Source organism: Physeter macrocephalus, chromosome 12 (assembly GCF_002837175.3).
Source record: "Physeter macrocephalus isolate SW-GA chromosome 12, ASM283717v5, whole genome shotgun sequence".
Lineage (NCBI taxonomy): Eukaryota > Metazoa > Chordata > Mammalia > Artiodactyla > Physeteridae > Physeter > Physeter macrocephalus.
Genome location: NC_041225.1, coordinates 44,691,203 through 44,713,704, shown reverse-complemented (window position 1 = coordinate 44,713,704; position 22,502 = coordinate 44,691,203). Strand labels below are relative to the sequence as shown.

The 22,502-nt window shown below is 41.1% G+C and overlaps 1 protein-coding gene across 24 annotated transcripts in view; it reads left to right on the top strand.

The window, feature by feature from the left end:
* The first annotated feature begins 6,180 nt into the window (after nucleotides 1-6,180).
* The window catches only part of DTNB (dystrobrevin beta), a 266,778-nt gene continuing 250,456 nt past the window's right edge, over nucleotides 6,181-22,502 (top strand). For all 24 annotated transcript variants that reach the window (XR_008618857.1, XR_008618870.1, XR_008618868.1 and 21 more), the window contains exon 1: nucleotides 6,181-6,305. The gene's annotated coding sequence lies outside the window, so the exon portion shown is untranslated. The remainder of the gene's footprint in view (nucleotides 6,306-22,502) is intronic.

The following is a 22,502-nucleotide window of genomic DNA, read 5'->3' as shown; positions in this document are numbered from 1 at the left end:
TTTTTTGCAGGAGCATATTAAATTTATAAGTTAACATAAGGGGAACTGTCATCTTGACTATGTTGAGATATTTGAACCAAAACCAAGGGATGTCTTGTTAAAGTATACTTTTGTGTCTTTCAAGATTCTTTTATAGCTCTCTTTTTTCAAAGAACCAGATTTATTGAGACAGAATTCACTTTCAATCCATCTATTTAAAGTGTACAGTTCAGTGGGTTTTCGTATATTCACGGAGTTGTGTAACTGTCACCACAATCAACTTTAGAACATTTTCATCACTTCAGACAGTAACCCCAGGGACTTCCCTGGTGATCCAGTGGTTAAGACTCCGTGCTTCCAATGCAGGGCATGGGGGTTCCATCCCTGGTCAGGGAACCACATGCTGTGCATCGCGGCCACAATCAGTCAATCAATCAATCAACACACTTAAAAAAAAAAGTAACCCTATACACAGTATCAGTCCTTTCCCAATCCCTCAACCCCTCCAGCCTCTGGCAACCACTAATCTACTGTCTGTCTCTATGGTCTTGCCTATTCTGGACATTTCATATATATAGAATCGTGTAACATGTGGTCTTCTGTGACTGGCTTCTTTCACTGGGCATAATGTTTTCAAGGCTCATCCATGTTATAGCATGTACTCCATTCTTTTTTTTTTGCTGAATAATATGCCACTGTATGAATGGATTTACCATATTTTGTTCATCCATATATCAGTTGATGGATTTGGGGGTTGCTTTTGCTTTTTGGCTGTTAGGAGGAGTAAGACCCGATGTACATGTGTGTATAGGTTTTTTGTATGGGCATATATATTCAAGTCTCTTGGGTATATACCTAGAAGTAGAAGTGCTGGGTCATATGATAACTTTATGTTTAACATTTTGAGAAAATGCCAAGCTGTTTTCCAGGGCAATTGCACCGTTAACAGTCCTATCAGCAATGCATCAAGGTTCCAGTTTCTCCACATCCTCACCAAAACTTGTTGTTGTCTGATTTTGATTATAGCCATCTTAGTGGAGGTGAAGTAGTATCTCATTGTGTCTTTTTTCTTTTTCTTTTTTTTTTATAGATATGCTTTGTTGCTTATCTATTTTAAAAAATTATTTATTTATTTATTTATTTATGGCTGCATTGGGTCTTTGTTGCTGCACGTTGCGGCGAGCGGGGTGGGGGTTACTCTTCGTTGCGGTGTGCGGGCTTCTCATTGCGGTGGCTTCTCTTGTTGCGGAGCACAGGTTCCAGGCGCACAGGCTTCAGTAGTTGCGGCATGCAGGCTTAGTAGTTGTGGCTCACAGGCTCTAGAGCACAGGCTCAGTAGCTGTGGCGCACGGGCTTAGTTGCTCCGTGGCATGTGGGATCTTCCCGGACCAGGGCTCGAACCCATATCCCCTGCATTGGCAGGCAGATTCTTAACCACTCTGCCACCAGGGAAGTCCCTCACTGTGTCTCCGATTTACATTCCACTAATAGCTAATCATGTTGAACATCTTTACAAGTGCTTCTTCACCATTTATATAATTTCTTTGAAGAAATGTCTGCTCAGATCCTTTCCCCAATTTTCAGTTGGGTTGTTTTATGATTGTTATATTGTTTATATATTCTGGTTATAAGTCCCTTATCATATATATTATTTAGAAATATTTAATCCCATTCTGTAGGCTGTCTTTACCCTTTTTTTGGTGTCCTTTGACACACAAAAGTTTTTAATTTTGAGAAAAATCCAATTTTTTTACCTTTTGTCATTTGTGCTTGTGGTATTCTAAGAAGGGTTTGCCAAACTCAAGGTAATGAAGATTTACATTTATGTTTTCTTCTAAGTGTTTTGTTGTTTTAGTTTTTACATTTAGGTTGTTGAAGTCCTAAGCAGTACTGCAGAATGTGACTATATTTGGAGATAAAGTTTTTAAAAAGATAATTAAGTTAAAATGAGGTCATTATGGTGGGCCCTACTCTAATATGACTGGTGTGCTTATAAGAAGAGGAGATTAGGATACAGACAGTCACAGTACAAAGGGAAAACCATGTGAGGACACAGGGAGAAGATGGCCATCTACAAGCCAAGAAGAGAGGCCTCAGAAGAAATCAACCCTGCTGACACGTTGATCTTGGACTTCTACCCTCCAGAACTCTGAGGCAATAGGTTTCTGTTCTTTAGGTCAGTCTGTGGTACTTTGTTATGGTAATTCTAGCAAATTAATACAAAACCCCCACTTGGTCATTGTATCGATATATTATTTTCTTAAATCACTTATTTGCATATTATTTATGGCTGCTTTGGTGCTACAATGGCAGGGTTGAATAAGCCTGCAAACTCAAAATATTTACTATCTGGGGCTTTAGAAAAAAATTTGCTGACCCCTGCTCTAGTAGCTACTTAGGAGGGACTTAACGTGCACAGTACTGAGTTCTTGCATTTTAAAAAGTTTTTTTTTTTCCTATAGCTTTTGATGCTTGAAAAACAGCATGGATGGATGGATATAAAATCCTTAGCGTATATTTTCTTTCCTTGAGTTTTTAGAAAATGTTGAAAATGCTGCATCACTATAGCCTTGCTTTGCTCTTAAGAAGTCTGATGCCAAATATTTTGGTTACCAGACTCCATAACAAACTACCCTAAAAGGAACGGCATAAAGAAAGAACCATTTTGATTATAATTTCACAACATTTGGGGTCAGGAATTCGGGTAGGATTTGGCTGGGTGATTCTTCTGTTCTACGTGGCTTCAACTGGAACCACTCAGTGGTATTCAGCTGATGGCTGGACTGATACAGAGAATTCATGATGACTTCTCTCATATCAGCTAGGATCAGGTAGCCCCCTCTCCCTCTCCATGTAGTCTCAGAACCTCTCCACAGGGAGTTAGATATTTTACATAGTGGCTCGGGGCTTCAAGGGCAAGTGTTCCCAAAGACCCAGGTGGACTCTTCAAGACTTCTTATGACCTAGGCCTGGAAGTCTCATAACATCACATATTCTATTGGTCAAGCAATTTGCTTAGGCCAACCTGGATCATAAGAAGTGATACAGAAAATACAGTCATCTTTAATGTACTGCAGCCTAATTTTCTTACACTTTTAAATAATTTGAACTTTTTATATGGAGGCCTTGAAGATTATCATTGTTATTTTTTGTCTAATAGTTTTTATTTTATTTTTTATTTTTAAAAATTTTGGCCATACCACATGGCATGTGGGATCTTAGTTCCCTGACCAGGGATTGAACCCCTGCCCCCTGCATTGGAAGCACGGAGTCTTAACCACTGGACTGCCAGGGAAGTCCCTGTCTAATAGTTTTAAGAGGCTAGCTCTCAAAATGGATCATTCTGTGGTCATTTCCCCAAGTACATGTGAGTCCTTTCATTTTGTAGGTTTATATTTTCTTATTTCAAGAAAGTTTCTTAGATTATAGTTTCATCATATGTGGAACTTTGGCTACATATATGTTGGATCTTCTTTGCTTGTATTCAAATGACAGTCCAAAGAGAGAGAGAATCAAGCGCAAAGGTATGGAGGCAAGGGAAAGTAGGAATATTTCGGGAGTTTGGATGGGGGATGTGTAGGAAGAGACAAGAGACGGAGTGGACAAGGGCTAGATAGATGGAAGGTCTTGTGTGCCAGCAGTGACACCACAAGCAGCAAATTAAAAAAAAACAATTCTGACATGCGGTATGGAATATGGATCAGAAGGAACAAGACTATAGGAGGGAGACAAGATAAAAGGGTATTGCATTAGCCTAGGTAAGAGGAGCTAAGAGGGACAGAGTGTAGATTTATGTTTGAGGAGAATCAATGGGATTGTTGGGTGTGGCAGAGGTGGGCGTGGGTAAAGAATGAAGGATGACTCCCAGGTCCTGGGCAACCAAGGGTCCAACAGTTTTAGACAAGTAGAGTTTGAGGGGTCTCTAGGACATGCAGGTGGAGAAGTCTAATAGGCTTGTGTGTACATGGAACTCAGATGAGTGGTCTGAGCTAGATAATGCACTTGGGAGTTGCCGATATATGTGGCAGATGAAGACAGGGTGGATGCAACGGCTCAGGGAGAATGTATAGGGTGCGATGAAAGCTGAGAACAGAACCTTGTAAGATGGAGGAGTGGTCAGAGGGGTTAGGAGATGAGTCCCGTTGTGAAGGCCAAGGGGGTGTCAAAAAGAGTGGAGCGCTCTGTGTCGTCAAATGCCACCAAGAGCTCTAGTAATAGAGGACTCAAAAATGGCCTGGGGCATTTAGGATGAAGCCAGCGCTTACTGACTGAGAGCAGTGCAGCGATGTGGTGGGGACAGAAGCTACACAGCTGTGGGTCGGGGAGTGAGAGGGGGCTGAGTTGGCAGAGATGAGTGTCAACTACTATTAAGACTTTTGTCTTAAAAGACAGGGAGGGAATAGTAACTGGAGCATGATCTAGAATGACAGAGGTTTCCTCCTTTTTCTTTAGGACAGGAAAAGCTTGAACATGAATAGATGGTGAAGGAAAAGGACAAGTAGGTAAAAGAAGTTGGTAATTTTGGGAGTGAGAGTGATGACTGCAATATGTTTGAAAGAAGTTTTCTGAGCATGTGTGAGGTGATGAAAAACAGAACCGAGATGGAGAGATGCTAATATGAATATATTTAAAGTGGTTAATTCCCAGAATGGTTAGTCCACATATTGAAATTACTTTGGTTTCAGTCAGTAGAGCAAACAGAACAAACAATATTTACATATTGTTTTACATCATTTACACCTCTTTTCTCCAAAGGACAGGATCAGTGTTTTACCCTTTCAATGCCTCCCACACAGTTGGTGCTCAATGAGTAGTAAGTGAATAAACAACGTGTCTTTTACCTGTATTCTGAGTATCTTAACATATTCAAAACATAGTTAAGACCCTGCATACAAGTGAAAAAGTCTTCTAAGCATGCAAAATAGTCACAAAATTCATAAGTGATAGGTGATGCCAGTTTTTTGGAGTAACCTGTTTACTCTCACTTAACAAAGTTGGTTACCAGCATTTCCTTCACCACAGGGGTTTAAAAATAGGAAGATAAGAGGAGGAGGAAGAGGATGTCCTAAAGACAGGCAGGCAGACAGACAGCAGCAGAAGGTGGTACGATTTGCCTTACCATAAGGTGCCAAAAAGCAGTGAAAAACCAAACTCAAAGCACAGGGGCCTGGGCTCTCTTAGCTTAGGGATTTACAACCTTCACTAACATATCAAAAGTCCTTAAAGGACGCTGCTGTCTTGAGCCTTAAATAAAGTTGAGAAAATGATCCTTTGAGCTGTTAAAAAAAAGCTTTGCTGTTCCTCATTTGGCATCATCTCCTGTTTCACATAGTTTGGAAAGGATTCTATCAAAACGGATATTAAAACAAAAAAGATGATGCTGAGATGGTACACCTTGGTCACTCTCTGTTCCTTTGCCCAAGCTGTTTACCTAGCTTTTGATGCCCTCCCTTTTTTTTTCCTAGGATTTCTCTCTTTTTCCTCCTTGCAGGCTGAACACAAATGCCACCTCTTCCAGGAATCCCTCTGCATCGTCCAAGCGGAAGTAATCTCTTCCTCCTCTGCCCTCCCACAGCATCTCACCGTGGCTTGGCTTTGCACGGATCACCAGACCTGCTTGTTTACACGGCCGCTTTTCCACTAAGTTACGCGCTCCTGGAGACCAGGGACCTTGACGGTGTACCCACACAGCACCTGGTACAGTGTTACAGCGCTAGGCACGGAGTCGGTGCTCAGTTAACGGCTGCTGAGCTGAATTAACACGGAAAAATCACTCAGGGCAGGGTCTCGTGCTCGAGGTGCGGATGAATGATTCATGGGGGTGGTTCTTTGCATTCTTTACCTTGTAGTCACGTCGGGCCGAGCATTCAGCCGGCGGGGCACATACCTGTGGAGTTGGAACGCACCTCCGCCGCTCGCAGCTGGCTCACGGGAAAAGCCCGCAGGGGGCAAGTTTACTCCTCCCGCCCGGAACCCGGCCGCAGGGGGCGGGCCTCGAGGGGAACTCGGCCCGCTGGCCCGCCCCCTTCTCGGCGCGGCGGAAGCTCCGCCCCCAGCCGCGCGCTCGCGCAGGCGGCGCGTGCCCGGCCCCCGCCCTGCACCCTCGCGCCCTCGCACCCTCGCGCCCTCGCACCGGGGGCGGGCTCGCTGCGCGTGCCGGGCGGGGAAGCGGCGCGAGCCGGGTGCCTGAGAACGTTCGCCGCGGGGGCGGCTCCGGGGCCTGAGCGGGCGCCGCCACCGCCTCAGCCTTGGAGGTCGGGCCGGAGGAGGCGGAGGGGGCTGCGGCCGCCGGAGACGTTTTCGACGCCCCCAGCTCCAGCCGGGAAGTGAGTACGGCGGGGGTTTGTGGCGGCCGCCGCAGGCTGCGGGAGAGGAGCGCGGTGCCAGAGCCTCGCGCCCGCGAGAAGCGGGAAGGAGCCCGCGTAGCGCCCTCACCTCGGGAGCCTGCGGGGGTGCAGGGCCGGGAGCGGCGGAGACGGCGCGCGGGGAGCCGGGGCCGCTGCACAGCGCGCGCTGTGAGGGGAGACGGCGCCGCGCGCCCGGACCTGGAGGGGCGAGCGCGGGGGATGGAGCGGAGCTCCGGGCCGCCGCCGCCGGGCTCTGAGCCCCGGGCCGCGGAGGGGGCTCCGGGGTCCCGAGGGCGCTGTGGCCGCAGGGCGCGGAGCCGGGGTGCGGGCGCAGGGCTGATGCTGCCCGTGCCCAGCTCGCAGGGAGGAGGCTCTGCTTAGGTGTTTTAAGGGGGCGAAGGAGGCAGGTCCTGGCAGAGGGCAGGTGAGGCAGGCAGGCCCTGGCAGAGGGAAGGGAATTTATTTCACATCACCTCAAAACACTATTTCCCGAGGCACCTATCAGTGAACCTGTGCACCGAGGTCACCCGTTAAACGAAAGTGTCCTGAGAGGAGGAAGGATGCAGCTAACGAATGCTTGCTGTTAAATTCCTGTGCCAGGCCTTGGGATTAGGGAGACCTTCCAGCAGTCTCAGCAAACGTTTATTGGTTAGGTACCTTGGGTAGAGAACCGTGGTCAGCACTGGGGCCACAAAATTGTGTAAAACACAACCATCATTTGCTATTTAAGTGCTGGCAATTTGGTTGTAAAGGTATGCGTATGAAGTACAAAGCAACATTGAATTTTGTCTCATTCACTTTAGGTCTCTTTTCCCCAGTATTGGGAAATTGGAGCCATAAAATTTCTTGCTTTGAGGATTAAAGCGGAGGGTCAAAGAAGCTTGTGGGAGGTACTTGGGAGAGTTTTGAAAGAACTTCTGCGTAACATTTAAAGATAGGGAAGGGAAATGGAAATTGGAAAGAGAAAAGAAGTTACCTTTCTTCCCAAGTAGAATGAAGCTCCATGACTATTAACTACTAAATCCTCAGTGACAAGAACAGTGCCTGACCCACAGCAGGCACTAAATACCTACGTATTGCCTGAGTGAATGAACCAAGCAAGGTTTTGCTCTATTTTACACAGAGCACTATTGATTAATCTGGTGTTAGGGATGGCTGAATGGACTTCCCTTGTTCCTCAGGTTCTCTTTTTTTTTTTTTTTTTTTTTTTTGCCGTGTGAGGTAACCCAGGTTCTTAGGTCTGGGCATTTGAAGTGATGGCTAAGGTGATGGAGTTGTCATATCTTGTGGTCATGCTGCCACTTTCACATTTTAATTGCATGTTGGCTGCCAGGAGCTTACTCCTTGGGCCGTTGCTTCAAATCATCCCGTTCTGGCCCTTTTCTGTCACTTGAGGAAGAAGAATACTTTTGTCTAGAGAACATTTTTTCATTTTTATCTTGGTTCTTGGATCTTAGATCTGTCATAAGAGGATGTATCTCTGCTCTTCTGTAAGGGCTGGGATTCTGCCATTTTTCTGCCTTGGTTGGATTTCTGGACTCTCGAGCTCCAGGCTGCTGTTTCAGTTGCCTGGGTTGCAGTGCCTGTTGGGTTACTTTGTCTGCCAAATTAAAACTTGACCTTTTATGAGTTCTGTGAGAATTTTTATCGTACATAAGTGGAATTACTTTTGAAGGGGGTTGTGTAGTCAAGGTAGTGTTGGCAAGGCTTTTGAGTGTCCACTATGTGTGAGAGACAAAATTTCTACTTAGTTAGGAAATCAGATTTAAAACCAATAGAATGCCAAGTTACCACTTGTTTTATATCTTTAGTATAAATCTCTCAGGACCTACGTTTCCTTGTATAAAAATAAAATATTAATTCAAATTCGGCATTGTGTAGTAAGCCTTGAAGAACTAAGTTAATTTCTCTTTAGTTTTATAACTGTGTACTTAAGAGTGCAACCAGCAGGTGTCCACTAGTTCTTATTTTGGGATGCCTAGGTCCTGTAATTTTGGATGCCTTGTTCTAGGTTTTCTCAGTGGTTTTGTATTTTATTTATTTATGTATTTAATTTACATTTATTTCGAAATCAACTTTACTGATGTCTGCACAGATGTCCTGTGCAGAGCTGGTCTAGTGGGGTTATGTCTGATAAACCCACTGTAAGTTGAAAGTATGGTAAGTTGAAAATGCATTTAATACACCCAATCTACCGAACATCACAGCTTAGGCTAGCCTACCTTAAACATGCTCAGAACACTTACATTAGCCTACAGTTGGGCAAAACCATCTAACACAATGCCTATTTTATAATAAAGTGTTGAATGTCTCATGTAATTTATTGAATACCGTACTGAAAGTGAAAAACAGAATGGTTGTAAGTATCTCGGTTGTTTACCCTTGTGGCTGACCAGGAGCTGTGGCTCCTTGCCGCTGCCCAGCGTCACGGGAGAGTATCATACTGCATATCGCTAGCCAGGGAAAGGATCAAAATTCAGATTTGAAGTACAGTTTCTACTGAACGTGTATTGCTTTTACGCCATCTAAAGTCAAACCATTGTAAATTGGGGACTGTCTATACTTTGTAACCACTATCCCAATCAAGATATAGAAATTTACATCACCGTAGAAACTCCCTCATGCTGGTTTGCAGTAAATACTCTCATCACCTCTCATTTTATTTATTTCTAGTTATACAAGTATCAGGGCTGTGGCATCTAGTGCAGGAAGTATACTGCCCAGTTTTAGGGGTTGCCATTCACATCGGAGTGCCTGTGAATGGCAGCTCCTGGAGTTGTATTGTGCAGTCTGGGGCTGTGTACTGCAGCTCTGCAAATGGCTCATGAATGCACACTCTCTTATTAAAGGCTCAAACAGTACAGACAGAAGACAAGGCCCCTTGACCCACTCCCTTCTCCACCGAAACGGCAGTTATCAGTTTGTTGTGATCCTTCCAGACCTTTCTCTATGCATTTTCATCTATATATAGATAATACAGGAAAAAGTAGGGTTTCCTCCGATGCCCACATTAATGACATGATACTGTAGACATTGGTCTGCAACTTTTTCCTAACAGAATGTCTGAGATCTTTCCATGATGGAACATAAAGATCTACCTGGTTCGTCTTGACTACTACACAGTACCATACATAGTATATCTTGTAGTTTATTTAATCCTCTCCTCATTGATGGCCATTAAAGCTGTTGGCCATTTCACCATTGCCGCAGTGAATGAAATGTAGACTTGCTGGGTCAAAGGGGTGCATGCTTTAAATTAATTGATGGAGGTTTAACCATTTTGCCACTTGTGGATCTGGTTCATTTATTTTTAAAAGCTGAGTAGTGTTCAGCTGTAGACTTAAATCACTGTTTATGTATCCTTCACTAACTGTGGGACAGTTAGGTTACTTTGGATACTAATTCATTGCTGGATTTATGTGTTGCCAAAGCATGCTGCCAGTCTGAGGCTTGCCTTTTCCTTTTGTTAACAGTGTCTTTAGTTGTATACAAGTTTTACATTTTAATGTTATATTTATGGAAAATTTTACACTAAATTAACAAAATTTGTTTCTGTGTCTGGTTTAAGTAAATTTTCTCTACCCCAGGGTATGAATTCTATATATCTTTATTTTCTTCTAAAATTAAAAAAGAAGTTTTGCTTTCTGTGTGGAATTTCTATATGGTGTAATGAAGTGATATATATATTTTTCAATTTGGAAAACCAGTTTTTCAGCACTTTTCCTCATTTTTTTATTGTGGCAAATATACACAACATTAAATTTACTATTTAACCATTTTTAATTGTACAGTTCTGTGGCATTAAGTACATTTACATTGTTGTATAAACATCACTATCCATTTCGAGAAAATTTTTATCTTTCTCAGCTGAAGCTCTGTAGCCATTAAACACTGATTCCCCGTTCTTTTCTCCCTCCAGCCCCTGGCAACCACCATTCTGCTTTCTGTATCTGTGAAGGTGACTGCTCTCGGCACCTCCTATAAGTGGAATCATACAGTATTTGTCCTTTTGCGTCTGGCTTATTTCATTTAGCATAATGTCTTCAGAGTTCATCTATATTGTAACATGTGTCAGGATTTCCTTTTTTTTTTTTTTGACCCCGCCTCGAGGCTTGTGGAATCTTAGTTCCCTGACTAGGGATTGAACCCAGGCGCTCGGCATTGAAAATGCCAAGTCCTAACCACTGGACCTCCAGGGAATTCCCAGGATTTCCTTATTTTTTAAGGCTGAATGCTATTCTGTTGTATGCGTACATTATGTTTGCTTATTCATTCAGCCATCAATGGACACTTGGGTTGCTTCTGTCTTTTGGCTATTGTGAATAATGCCGCTATGAACATGGGTGTGCAAATATCTGTTCAAATCCCTGCTTTCAATTCTTTTGTGTATATACCCAGAAGTGGAACTGTCCATGATATTAAAAAAATTATGTACATAACTGAATATGACCAAAATGGTTGGATAGTACAGAGAGTTCCTATAAACTCCCTCTTCTTCAGGGGCACTTTCCCGTTATTAACATTTTGCATTAGAGTGGTACATTTGTTACAACTGATGACTATATATTGATACATTATTATTAACTTAAGTTCATGGTTTATATTAGGCTTCTGCTCTTTGTGTTGTACAGTTCTATGGGTTTTGACAAATGCAAAATGTTATCACATGACATTTCATGTAATGTCATTGCAGTATCATGCAGAATAATTTCATTGCTCTAAAATCCCCTGTATTCCACCCATTCATTCCCCCCTCCCTCCTTCTGAGCTCCTGATAACAACTGATCATTTTACTGTGTCTATAGTTTTTGGTTTTTAAAAATAAATTTATTTATTTTATTTTTGGCTGCGTTGGGTCTTTGTTGCTGCGCGCAGGCTTTTCTCTAGTTGCAGCAAGCGGGGGCTACACTTGGTTGTGGTGCGCGGGCTTCTCATTGTGGTGGCTTCTCTTGTTGCGGAGCACGGGCTCTAGGCACGTGGGCTTCGGTAGTTGTGGCACGTGGGCTCAGTAGTTGTGGCTCGCGGGCTCTAGAGCGCTGGCTCAGTAGTTGTGGCGCATGGGCTTAGTTGCTCCGCGGCATGTGGGATCTTCCCAGACCAGGGCTCAAACCCATGTACTCTGCGTTGGCAGGCGGATTCTTAACTACTGTGCCACCAGGGAAGCCTTGTGTCTATAGTTTTGCCTTTTCCAGAATGTCATATGGTTTGGATCATGCAGTATTCTAGGCTTTCAGACTGGTCTCTTTCACTTAGAATTATGCCTTTACGTTTCCTCTGTGTCTTGGCTTGATAGCTCATTTCTTTTTATTGCTGAATAATATTTCATCGTATGAAAGTACCACAGTTTGTTTATCCATTCATCTATTGAAGGACATCTTGGTTACTTCTAGTTTTTGGCAGTTGTGAGTAAGCTTCTGTAAATATTCATGTGCAGGTTTTTGTGTGGACATATGTTTTCAGCTTTCTTGGGTAAATACCTAGGAGCGTGATTGCTGGATCGTATGGTAAAGGTATCTTTAGCTTTGTAAGCAACTGCCTGTCCAATTTTGCATTCCCAATAATTTTAAAATTGTATATCCTGGCACCCTAAATGTACTTAAAAAATAAATCTTTGTCAGACTGTTCTGTAAAATTAAACTGCATCTGGCATGAATTTATATTCTAATTGTTGCTTTTGTTGGCTGTCTTTCTTAGCATTATACTTCTTTATATGTTTTGAAGTTTTGATTTACAGACTCATTTGAGGGTGAGTACTTTTGCTTTTGTTTCTCTTATTTCTGTGCTCACCCTTCTCTGTGTAGTGATATTTCAGGTGCTTCCACTGATTGACTGGACGCTAGTCAAGAAATCAGATATGATAATGGTCAGGGTCCTGCTCTTTGAGGTAATTGGGGCTATTTTAGATCCACTCACAGAGTGTGTGAATGTCTTGGTTCATTTCCTGGTCATGAGGCTGTGCTTTTATCTTCTCACTTTTCAGAGCCCAGAGCACCACATAAACCATAGTTCTAGGCAGAGACTGACAGCGGTACTTTTTCACTTCCTTTCAGCTCTAGCCTCATCCTTGGCTTTAAGCAGTGAATCTGGCTCAGATGTCTCCTGTTTCTCCACCTCCTTCACTCCGTGTCACTGTTGCCCTGATGGAAGTATACACCTGCTTCTAGACTCAGAGTCCAGCAAGCCTGTAGCTTCAGTCCTGCTCACAGTTTTGTGTATCTGTTCTGTTTCTGATCCAAGTGGAGGGTTGTCTTGTTTTTGAGCCTTTTTAGTAACTTAAAATATATATTTAAACATATCTATTACTGTGTATTTGGAGCAGAGGGGACGCATCGAAATGTTTACTTACTGGGCTGCTTTGACTAGAAGGCTTAATTGACCAGGCTTCTTTCTAAACTTGATACCACTTATCTTGTTTTCTGTGTTATTGCAATGCCTAGACCCTCCAGTGCAAAAGTTGAATAGCAGTGATGATAATGGGCATTATAGTCTTTTTCCTGAATGGGAATGCTTCCAGTGTTTCACTGTTAGATATGATACTTACTAAAGGTTTCTGGTAGGTGTCTTTTGTCAATTTAAGGAAGTTTCCTTCTATTCTTGGTTTATATTTTTACTGGGTGTTGAATTTTATTGCTTTTTGGCATTTGTTGAAATTATCATTGATTTCTCTTTAATATGTTAAGAGTAGGACAGACCTGATTGTAGATAACTGAGAGAAACAGTTATATTGTATTTGATTTACTTGTTAATACATTTTTAACAACCAAAAAATGAACTTTTAAAGAAAACACATTTTGATCTTGAATTTTTGTATATTAACAATATTATGTATAAGCTATATATTATAATATTATATATATGCTATATATTATGGCATTTCAGCAATAATCAGGTTTGGACCAAATATTCCTGTAACTAAGCCTCACTATAATCAAATAGTGTACAGTAAAAAAAATTTTTTGGGGGCGGGAGTAACTTTAGGGACTCTATAAGGACTTTTTCAGTCCCTAACCATTCAAGCTTCTTCCTGGCTTCTTTTTCTAGACTCTTTACTCCCTCCTTTTAATTTTTATCTCTGCTTGCTCTGTCTCCTCTTGCCAGAGAGAGACTTTCTTCTGCAAGTAATAACAACTGTTATTTAGTGTGAGGCTACTGTGTTCAAGAGATTTTCATAGATAATGGCTACATTGTAACCTTTACCACTGTGGAAGCTAGGTATGGTATCTCCAGTGTTTGGGTGAGGAAATGGAGCTCAGAGAAGTTAAAACTTGTTTAGGGCCACACAGCTAATCAGTGACAGGAGTGATATTTGAACCAGGTCCACCTTCAAAGCCCGTATTCTTTCTACATGCTCTCTCTAAACAAGACTTTTATGTTCCAAGTTCAACTTGGGTTTTGTTTTTTTGGCTTACCCACATGATTCCTGAACGTGGTGATATGACCAGTTTGTGTCTCCACAATATGATTTGCGTGAAAATTTTCCTTTAGTCAGGTACTTCATTGCTTTTTACTGGTGTGACGTTTTACATGTTCTTGAGCAGTTTCTTAAAATGACTAAACCTTTTTTAACTGCACAAACAAAAATAGAATAAATAGTGTCATGGTTAAGCATGTGGGCTCCAGAGTAAACTATGTTGCTTGGACCTTGAGTTTATTTTCATTTAATTTTTTAAATATTGTGAAATATTGGCCCTCAAAAAGGTATAGAGAATAAAAATTGTGAATACCTTTGTACACACCACTTAAAGACACTAGGCTCCTTTTAAAGTTGAACCCCTACTGCTTCCCAGTTGTATTCTCCTCCCCTTCTGAGGGAACCGCTATTCTGCATTTGATGCTTTTCATTCTTGTACATATTTTCATATTTTTATTACGTATGTAAGTAGCCCTAAAATGTATATTGTTTTGCATTAAAAAAACCTTTATATTAACAGTATTAATTATATCTTTTTATAACTTTATTTTTTTCTCTCAGTATTGTGAGGCTTGTCCATATGGATATATGTAGCTCTAGTGCATTTATTTTCTTCACTGAATAGGATTCTGTTATTGGGCTATATCACAGTTTTATGTTTTCCTGTGGATTGGCAATTAGTGTGTTCTGATTTTATTTGTTACTACAAATAATGCTGCTATGAGTATTCTTGTCACGTCTCTTTGTGTACACATGCATGTCTTTTAGAGTGTGTACTAGGAGTAAACTACTGGTATGTGTGCCATGCACATCTTCAACTTCCGTGTGTATTGCTAAATTCCACTCTGAAGTAGTTTTCCAATTAACATTCAAACCAGCGATGTGTGGCTTCTATTCCTTCCCTGCCTTGTCACCCGTTGGTGTTTTAGGCTTTATAATTTCTGCAAATCTGCTGGATGTACCATGCAATCTTATTTTTATATTAATCTTACATGTTTTTCTGATTACTAATGAGTTTGAACATTGCTCCATGTTTTTATTGGCGCTTAAGTTTTCCTTTTCTGTGATTTGCTGTTTTTCATCATTTACCTGTTCTGTTGTGTTGTCTTTTTCAGATTGATTTATAATTTTAAAGTACATTTTGGACGCTAATATTTCACACAGATGGCTTCAAATTTCTTTTTCCAGTTTGTGGCTTCTCTTTTAAAACTTAAAAAAAAAATAGGATCTTTTGGTGCACTTAAGTTTTGGATTTGTGGTTTTAATTTATTGTTTATGAAATCTTACCTACAGACCACAGGCAGAAAAATTATCCTAGTGTCTTCACATATAGAAAGGTGGTATAATGGACCAGGAGTTAGGGGTTCTGGGTTTCTATTTCCATGCCTTTATTGTGAAGTACAACTACAGCCTGAGACTAGACATTTTATTTATTTGGATGTGCAAAATATGAGACCTGGGTATTTCTAAGCCCTTACATTTCTGATTCTCCATTGCTTTGCCTGTGGTTTTTGTAGCTCATAATGAATCATTACTACCAACATGTTAACTGAAATTAAAGATATGAGAACTTAGAAATGAAATTTTGTTCACATCCAGGATTTTGGTATGAAGGCTGCATGCTGTGTATGTGATCAAAAACAAATAATTTGATTTAGGTTGGAATACATTTAATTGGTCTTATTTTTTTCACTAATTCCAAAATCATTTGAAAAAGTAATTCTTATATATCTTTTTTAAAAACCCTTTAGGGTTTTTTTTTTTTTTAACTATAACTATAGAAATAACTAACAAGGATACTTTTTTCCTGAAATATGAAAACTAAAGCTTTGTGTCATTTCAAGAATGCACCCTTTTCTTTATTGTTCATGCTTTTATAAATTTATTTTATTTATTTATTATTTTTGGCTGCGTTGGGTCTTTGTTGCTGTGCGTGGGATTTCCCTAGTTGCGGCAAGCGGGGGCTACTCTTCGTTGTGGTGCGCGGGCTTCTCATTGCGGTGGCTTCTCTTGTTGCGGAGCACGGGCTCTAGGCGCGTGGGCTTCAGTAGTTGTGACACACGGGTTCAGTAGTTGTGGCTCATGGGCTCTAGAGCGCAGGCTCAGTAGTTGTGGCGCATGGGCTTAGTTGCTCTGCGGCGTGTGGGATCTTCCTGGACCAGGCGTTCGAACCCATGTCCCCTACATTGGCAGGCAGATTCTTAACCACAGAGCCACCAGGGAAGCCCAGTTCATATGGTTTTAATATTTGCTTATTAGGTAAGTAGTTTAGTATCTTTGCTTGCGACTAAAGTTTCCTCTTTATGAACTAAGCAGCCCATGGCAGGTTTTAGGAAAACTATGAGGTTTTTCTTTAGCAGACTAGAGGTGTCTGTTTCTCCTTTTTGTGCCTTACTTTCCCCCAGTTTTCTTCCTTCCTTCCTTCCTTTTTTCTTTTGGCTTCAGCATGTGACTTGCAGGATCTCAGTTCCCTGATCAGCGATTGAACCCGGGCCATGGCAGTGAAAGTGCTGAGTCCTAACCACTAGACCACCAGGGAGCTCCCCCACCCCAATTTTCTAATATTCTATTTTCTGATTCCTTGGGCACACTGCATTTTTAGCTCTTTTACCACCTTTCAATTTTATTAAAACCTTTCTCTATTCCAGATTTTTTTTTTTTTTTTGGCTGTGTTGGGTCTTTGTTGCTGCGCGGGGGCTTTCTCTAGTTGCGGCGAGTGGGGGCTACTCTTCGTTGCGGTGGGCGGGCTTCTCGTTGCGGTGGCTTCTCTTGTTGCGGAGCACGGGCTCTAGGCGCGTGGGCGGCTTCAGTAGTTGTGGCACACGGTCTCAGTATTTTTGGCTCACGGGCTCTAGAGCACAGGCTCAACAGTTGTGGTGCACGGCCTTAGTTGCTCCGCGGCATGTGGGATCCTCCCGGACCAGGGCTTGAACCCGTGTCCGCTGCATTGGCAGGCAAATTCTTAACCACTGCACCACCAGGGAAGTCCCTCTATTCCAGATTTAAAATGTTGTAAATGATTGATAAAAAAGTATTTTCTCTTCTTCCAGCCCTATATTTTTATACTTTTAAATAAATCAGAAAAACTGTAAATTAAGAAAAAAGAGTCTTGCCCATAGAATTCTAGTCTAGGCATCATTCAAGAGGGTAGTTACATAATAATATCAATAATAATAATAATAATGGCAGCTAACATTTATTAGGCTCTTATTTTGTGCCAGGCATTGTGCTAAATGCTTTACATAATTTATTTAACAGTTACCACAGGGGATTCCTGGTTAGGACTCTGCACTTCCACTGCAGGGGGCCTGGGTTTGATCCCTCGTTGGGGAACTAAGATCCCGCAAGCTGCCAGTCATGGCCAAAAAATCAAAAACACCAGTTACCACAGCCCTGGGAGGTTATATTTGCTATTCAGAGCTCTGTGTAGAAATGGAGTGCAGTCACTGAATATTTTTTATTGGAACCTAGGGAACTTTTTCAGATTTGTAAAATCAAACAAACCAACCAAAAAACCCAATCTCTAGGGCTTTACCAACGTTTACTTTCCCTGGCTTTTTTTTTTTTTTTTTTTTTTTTTTTAATCTGAAAGAGAAGAGAAAAGAAAAGAAGTATTAGGGGAAGGATAGTTGAGAATTTTCCTGAAATAAGCAAGGAAGTTAGTTCTCTTTTAGGGAAGTTTGATTAGTTCCAGTTAAGAGCTTGTTAGCGATAAGCACAGTGATCTCTGACTTCTTAATTTAAGGAGCATCCAGAGAAAAACTGACAGGAGTTTTGCTGGCAGAAAATGAACTTACACAAGAAGTTGTTTTTTTTTTTTTGTTTTTGTGGTACGCGGGCCTCTCACTGTTGTGGCCTCTCCCGTTGCAGAGCACAGGCTCCGGACGCGCAGGCTCAGCGGCCATGGCTCACGGCCCCAGCCGCTCCGCGTCATGTGGGATCTTCCCGGACCGGGGCACGAACCCGCGTCCCCTGCATCGGCAGGCGGACTCTCAACCACTGCGCCACCAGGGAAGCCCACACAAGAAGTTTTGATACCTAGATGCTTTGAAGTAATTGAGAGCTGGAAGTTAAGACATTAACAAAAAGAGTCAAGGAAAGTGAGGGATCCTTAACACTTAGGTGTAGTATAGAGACTTTCTGGAAACATTTCTAGAGCCTGCTTTCTTTCCTTTAGCCTTTACTGTGGGATTTACTTAACTTCTGCCTGCAGACTTAGTCTAGCCCTGGAACACATTGCTTCCCTGACAGGGCTAATGAGGGCCCAGACGTTTTGCTGCACTAGCCTCCTGACCCTGTTTAACTGTGACCTAAGGTCTGCTCAACACCAGGGCTTGGGGATCTGTATTCTTTCCTCAGTCCTGGAGTCGTCGTGTTTGCCCTGGAGGGGGTGATGTGGCACAGTGGAAAGAGAATAGGCTTTATTGTCAGATTGGTTGCCTACTCCACGAATTACTAGCTTTGGAATGTTAGGCCAAGTTAGCTAACCACTTAGGCTCTAAATTTCCTCATCTGATTCTGCCATTCACATTCCTTATTTGCTCCTCAAGCCTAGCACAGTCTCATCTTTTCATTCTAGTTTTTTTTAAGAGTAATGGTTTCCAAAGTGGGAGGCGTGCAAAATGATCTTCTAGGCAGGGTATAACAAGAAAAGAAAAGGGCAATTAACTTTACTAATATTTAAATCATAGTTTGACACTTTACTCCGTCTGTATGTCTGATGATATACATCAGGTATGGAAAGTGAGGTAACCTGAAGGGAGGATCATGGGCACACCACAACCTGGAGGGGCCAACAGTGTGAGCCTCCGTATTTGTTTGCTTACATTCTATTTGGACATATTACAGTTAACCTCTACCTGGTTTAGGGGTCTTTCAGATTATATTATCTGATTTGCATGAAATGAAGCTTGCTGAATGAATAGACAAAGGGCTTAAAAAGATTCCTGCAGAGAATCTGCGGATTGAAGATTCAACTGAAGACTGAAGTGCTAATGAAAGGACACATGAACAGCAGGAAACAAGCGGAGCTGGTACTTCTATTTATATTATGAGCTTGTTTTCAGTCAAATGCAAAGTACAAAACAATAATGGTCTAAGCAGATTGAAAAGGAATCACTAAAAAAAACCCAAATAAACCCTTAACGTTGTTAAAAATACTATATGATGTATGGGTCTATATATACCATTGAGTATATTGTGCCTTAAGGTATTTGCTTAATGAGAGTATGAGGCTAATATGGTCAGTTGAGATATTTTAAAACGAAGCATTCCGAATATGAAGACAAACTTACTGAGCTTTTTTCAGTGATGATTATAGTTGTGTGCTAATTAATATCTTTTTTTTTTTTTTTGCCTGTGTTGGGTCTTGGTTGCGGCATGCGGGCTCTTCGTTGTGGCGTGCGGATTTCTCTCAAGTTGTGGCCCAAGGGTTTCTCTCTAGTTGTGGCACTCAGCCTCCAGAGCGTGTGGGCTCTGTAGTTTGCGGCACTTGGGCTCTAGTTGAGGCGCGCGGGCTTAGTTTCCCCATGGCATGTGGGATCTTAGTTCCCCGACCAGGGATCAAACCCACGCCCCCTGCATTGGAAGGCGGGTTCTTTACCACTGGACTACCAGAGGAGGTCCCTGATTAATGTCTTAAAATTTTATGAACTTAATGATATATTTTTGGAAGTTTCTTTGGAGATTTCTTACTTCAGGAGTAGAAGACAAAAAGCCATAAACTTTTCTTCTTCCTGTTTTAGTAAAACTGGCTGAAATAATACATAGACAAAAAATAACAATTTTAATTTGGTGACAAACTAAAAATCCATCCTTTGTTAGCAAATACTGTCGGGATACTCGTAGAAGACATTGCTGAGGCTTTGAAATAATAAATATTATACCAAATTATGGAGTTTGTGAGCGTTTCTGTATATTTCGATAAAAGTTGAGAGGTTATGGTTTTTGGTGCAGTCCATTTTAATAATAAAATATATGGAGACCTGCCTCTTTAACCCTCCAGACCACTAAAGGAAAGGTTTACCAGAGAATATACTCTAATGACTTAAAATTTTATTATGAAATAGTGCATATGAAGCATAAAAGAATAATACAGTGTACCCAGAACCCAGCCTAATAAATAAATCATAGCTAATAGAGTTGGTATTCCTCTGCAGTCACATTATTCTACTTGCATCTCCAGAGGAATTTGCTTTTCTGAATTTGGTGATGCATGTTTTACGTGCACTTATAAAGAATTTGTATTTTGTCATTATTGGGTGGGTTGTTCCACAAATGTCAATTAGATCTAGTTGGCTGATGGTGAAGTTGAGTCCTTCCATATTCATCTTGACTTTCTACGTGTATTGATCATAGAAGAGTGTTGAAGTCTCCAAGTATAAGTGGATTTGTCTCTTTCTCCTTTCAGTTCTATCAATTTTTGCTTATTTTAAAGCACTGTGGTTAGGTACAGAGACATTTAAGATTATGTCTTACTAAAGAATTCTGTATGTTACAGGCCCAACAATACAATTTTATAGATATTGTTTTACCTACATTGTATTAAAAAGCAATTGTTTTTTAAGTCAGTTAAGAGAATAAAGGAGAAGAAATATGTAATTGTACTGACTTTAAAAAAATAAACTTTACTTTTTTAGAACAGTTTTAGATTTACTGAAAAATTGAACAATAATAGTTTCTATATGTATCCTACATCCTGTTCCCTCTGTTATTAGCATCTTACATTAGTATGGTTCATTTTTTGCAGTTAATGAACCAGTGATGATACATTATTATTATTATTATTTTTTTTTTTTTAAATTTATTTATTTATTTATTTATTTATTTTTGGCTCATGTTTTACGTGCACTTATAAAGAATTTGTATTTTGTCATTATTGGGTGGGTTGTTCCACAAATGTCAATTAGATCTAGTTGGCTGATGGTGAAGTTGAGTCCTTCCATATTCATCTTGACTTTCTACGTGTATTGATCATAGAAGAGTGTTGAAGTCTCCAAGTATAAGTGGATTTGTCTCTTTCTCCTTTCAGTTCTATCAATTTTTGCTTATTTTAAAGCACTGTGGTTAGGTACAGAGACATTTAAGATTATGTCTTACTAAAGAATTCTGTATGTTACAGGCCCAACAATACAATTTTATAGATATTGTTTTACCTACATTGTATTAAAAAGCAATTGTTTTTTAAGTCAGTTAAGAGAATAAAGGAGAAGAAATATGTAATTGTACTGACTTTAAAAAAATAAACTTTACTTTTTTAGAACAGTTTTAGATTTACTGAAAAATTGAACAATAATAGTTTCTATATGTATCCTACATCCTGTTCCCTCTGTTATTAGCATCTTACATTAGTATGGTTCATTTTTTGCAGTTAATGAACCAGTGATGATACATTATTATTATTATTATTTTTTTTTTTAAATTAATTAATTAATTTATTTATTTATTTTTGGCTGTGTTGGGTCTTCGTTTCTGTGCGAGGGCTTTCTCCAGTTGCGGCGAGCGGGGACCACTCTTCATCGCGGTGCGCGGGCCTCTCACTATCGCGGCCTCTCTTGTTGCGGAGCACAGGCTCCAGACGCGCAGGCTCAGTGGTTGTGGCTCACGGGCTTAGTTGCTCCGCGGCATGTGGGATCTTCCCAGACCAGGGCTTGAACCCGTGTCCCCTGCATTGGCAGGCAGATTCCCAACCACTGCGCCACCAGGGAAGCCCATGATACATTATTATTAACTAAAATCCATACTTTCTTCAGATTTCCTTAGTGTTTACCTAATGGCCTTTTTCTGTTCCAGAATCCCATCTAGGATACCACATTACATTTCGTTGTCGTCTCTGTCTTCTCTTGGGTTTGTCAGTTTCTTGGCTTTTTCTGGTCAAGTTTTTGATGAAACTTGACACTTTTGAGGAGTATTGGTCAGGTATTTTGTAAATTTTCCCTCAATTGAGATTTGCCTGATGTTTTCCTCATGATTAGACTGGGTTTATGGGTTTTGGGGAGGAAGACCACAGAGGTAAAATGCCATTTTCATCACATCGTGTCAAGGATCCATACTGTCAACATAATTTATTACTGTTGATGTTGTACTTGATCACCTAGCTGAGGTAGTGTTTATCAGGTTTCTCCACTGTCAAGTTATTTCCCCCTCCCCCTTAACCTCTTTGGAAGGAAGCTCACACTTAAGGAGGGAGGAGTTACGTTCCACCTTCTTCAGGGCAGAGTCTCCATGTAAATTATTTGGAATTTTTCTGTACAGGATGTTTGTCGATTCTTCATTCTCATTTGTATCAGTATCAACTTAAGGATATTTAATATTATATTTTGTTGCTGAAATTTTTCCAACTTTGGCCATTGGGAGCTCTTTCAGTTAGCCTCTGTGTCCCTTTGATATACCCCTATCATATTTCTTTTTCCTCCCAGGACTTCTTTTTTTTTTTTCAACTTTACTTTTATTTAAAATGAGGCCATATTTTCCTCTTATAAATAAAGAGTTCAGGGCTTCCCTGGTGGCTCAGTGGTTGAGAGTCCGCCTGCCGATGCAGGGGACACAGGTTCGTGCCCCGGTCCGGGAAGATCCCACATGCCGCGGAGCGGCTGGGCCCGTGAGCCATGGCCTCTGAGCCTGCGCGTCTGGAGCCTGTGCTCCGCAACAGGAGAGGCCACAACAGTGACAGGCCCTCATACCACAAAAAAAAAAAAAAAAAAAAAAGAGAGTTCAACTAGAACTGTCAATTTTCTCATCTGTAAAACAAGAGCACTGAATCAGCT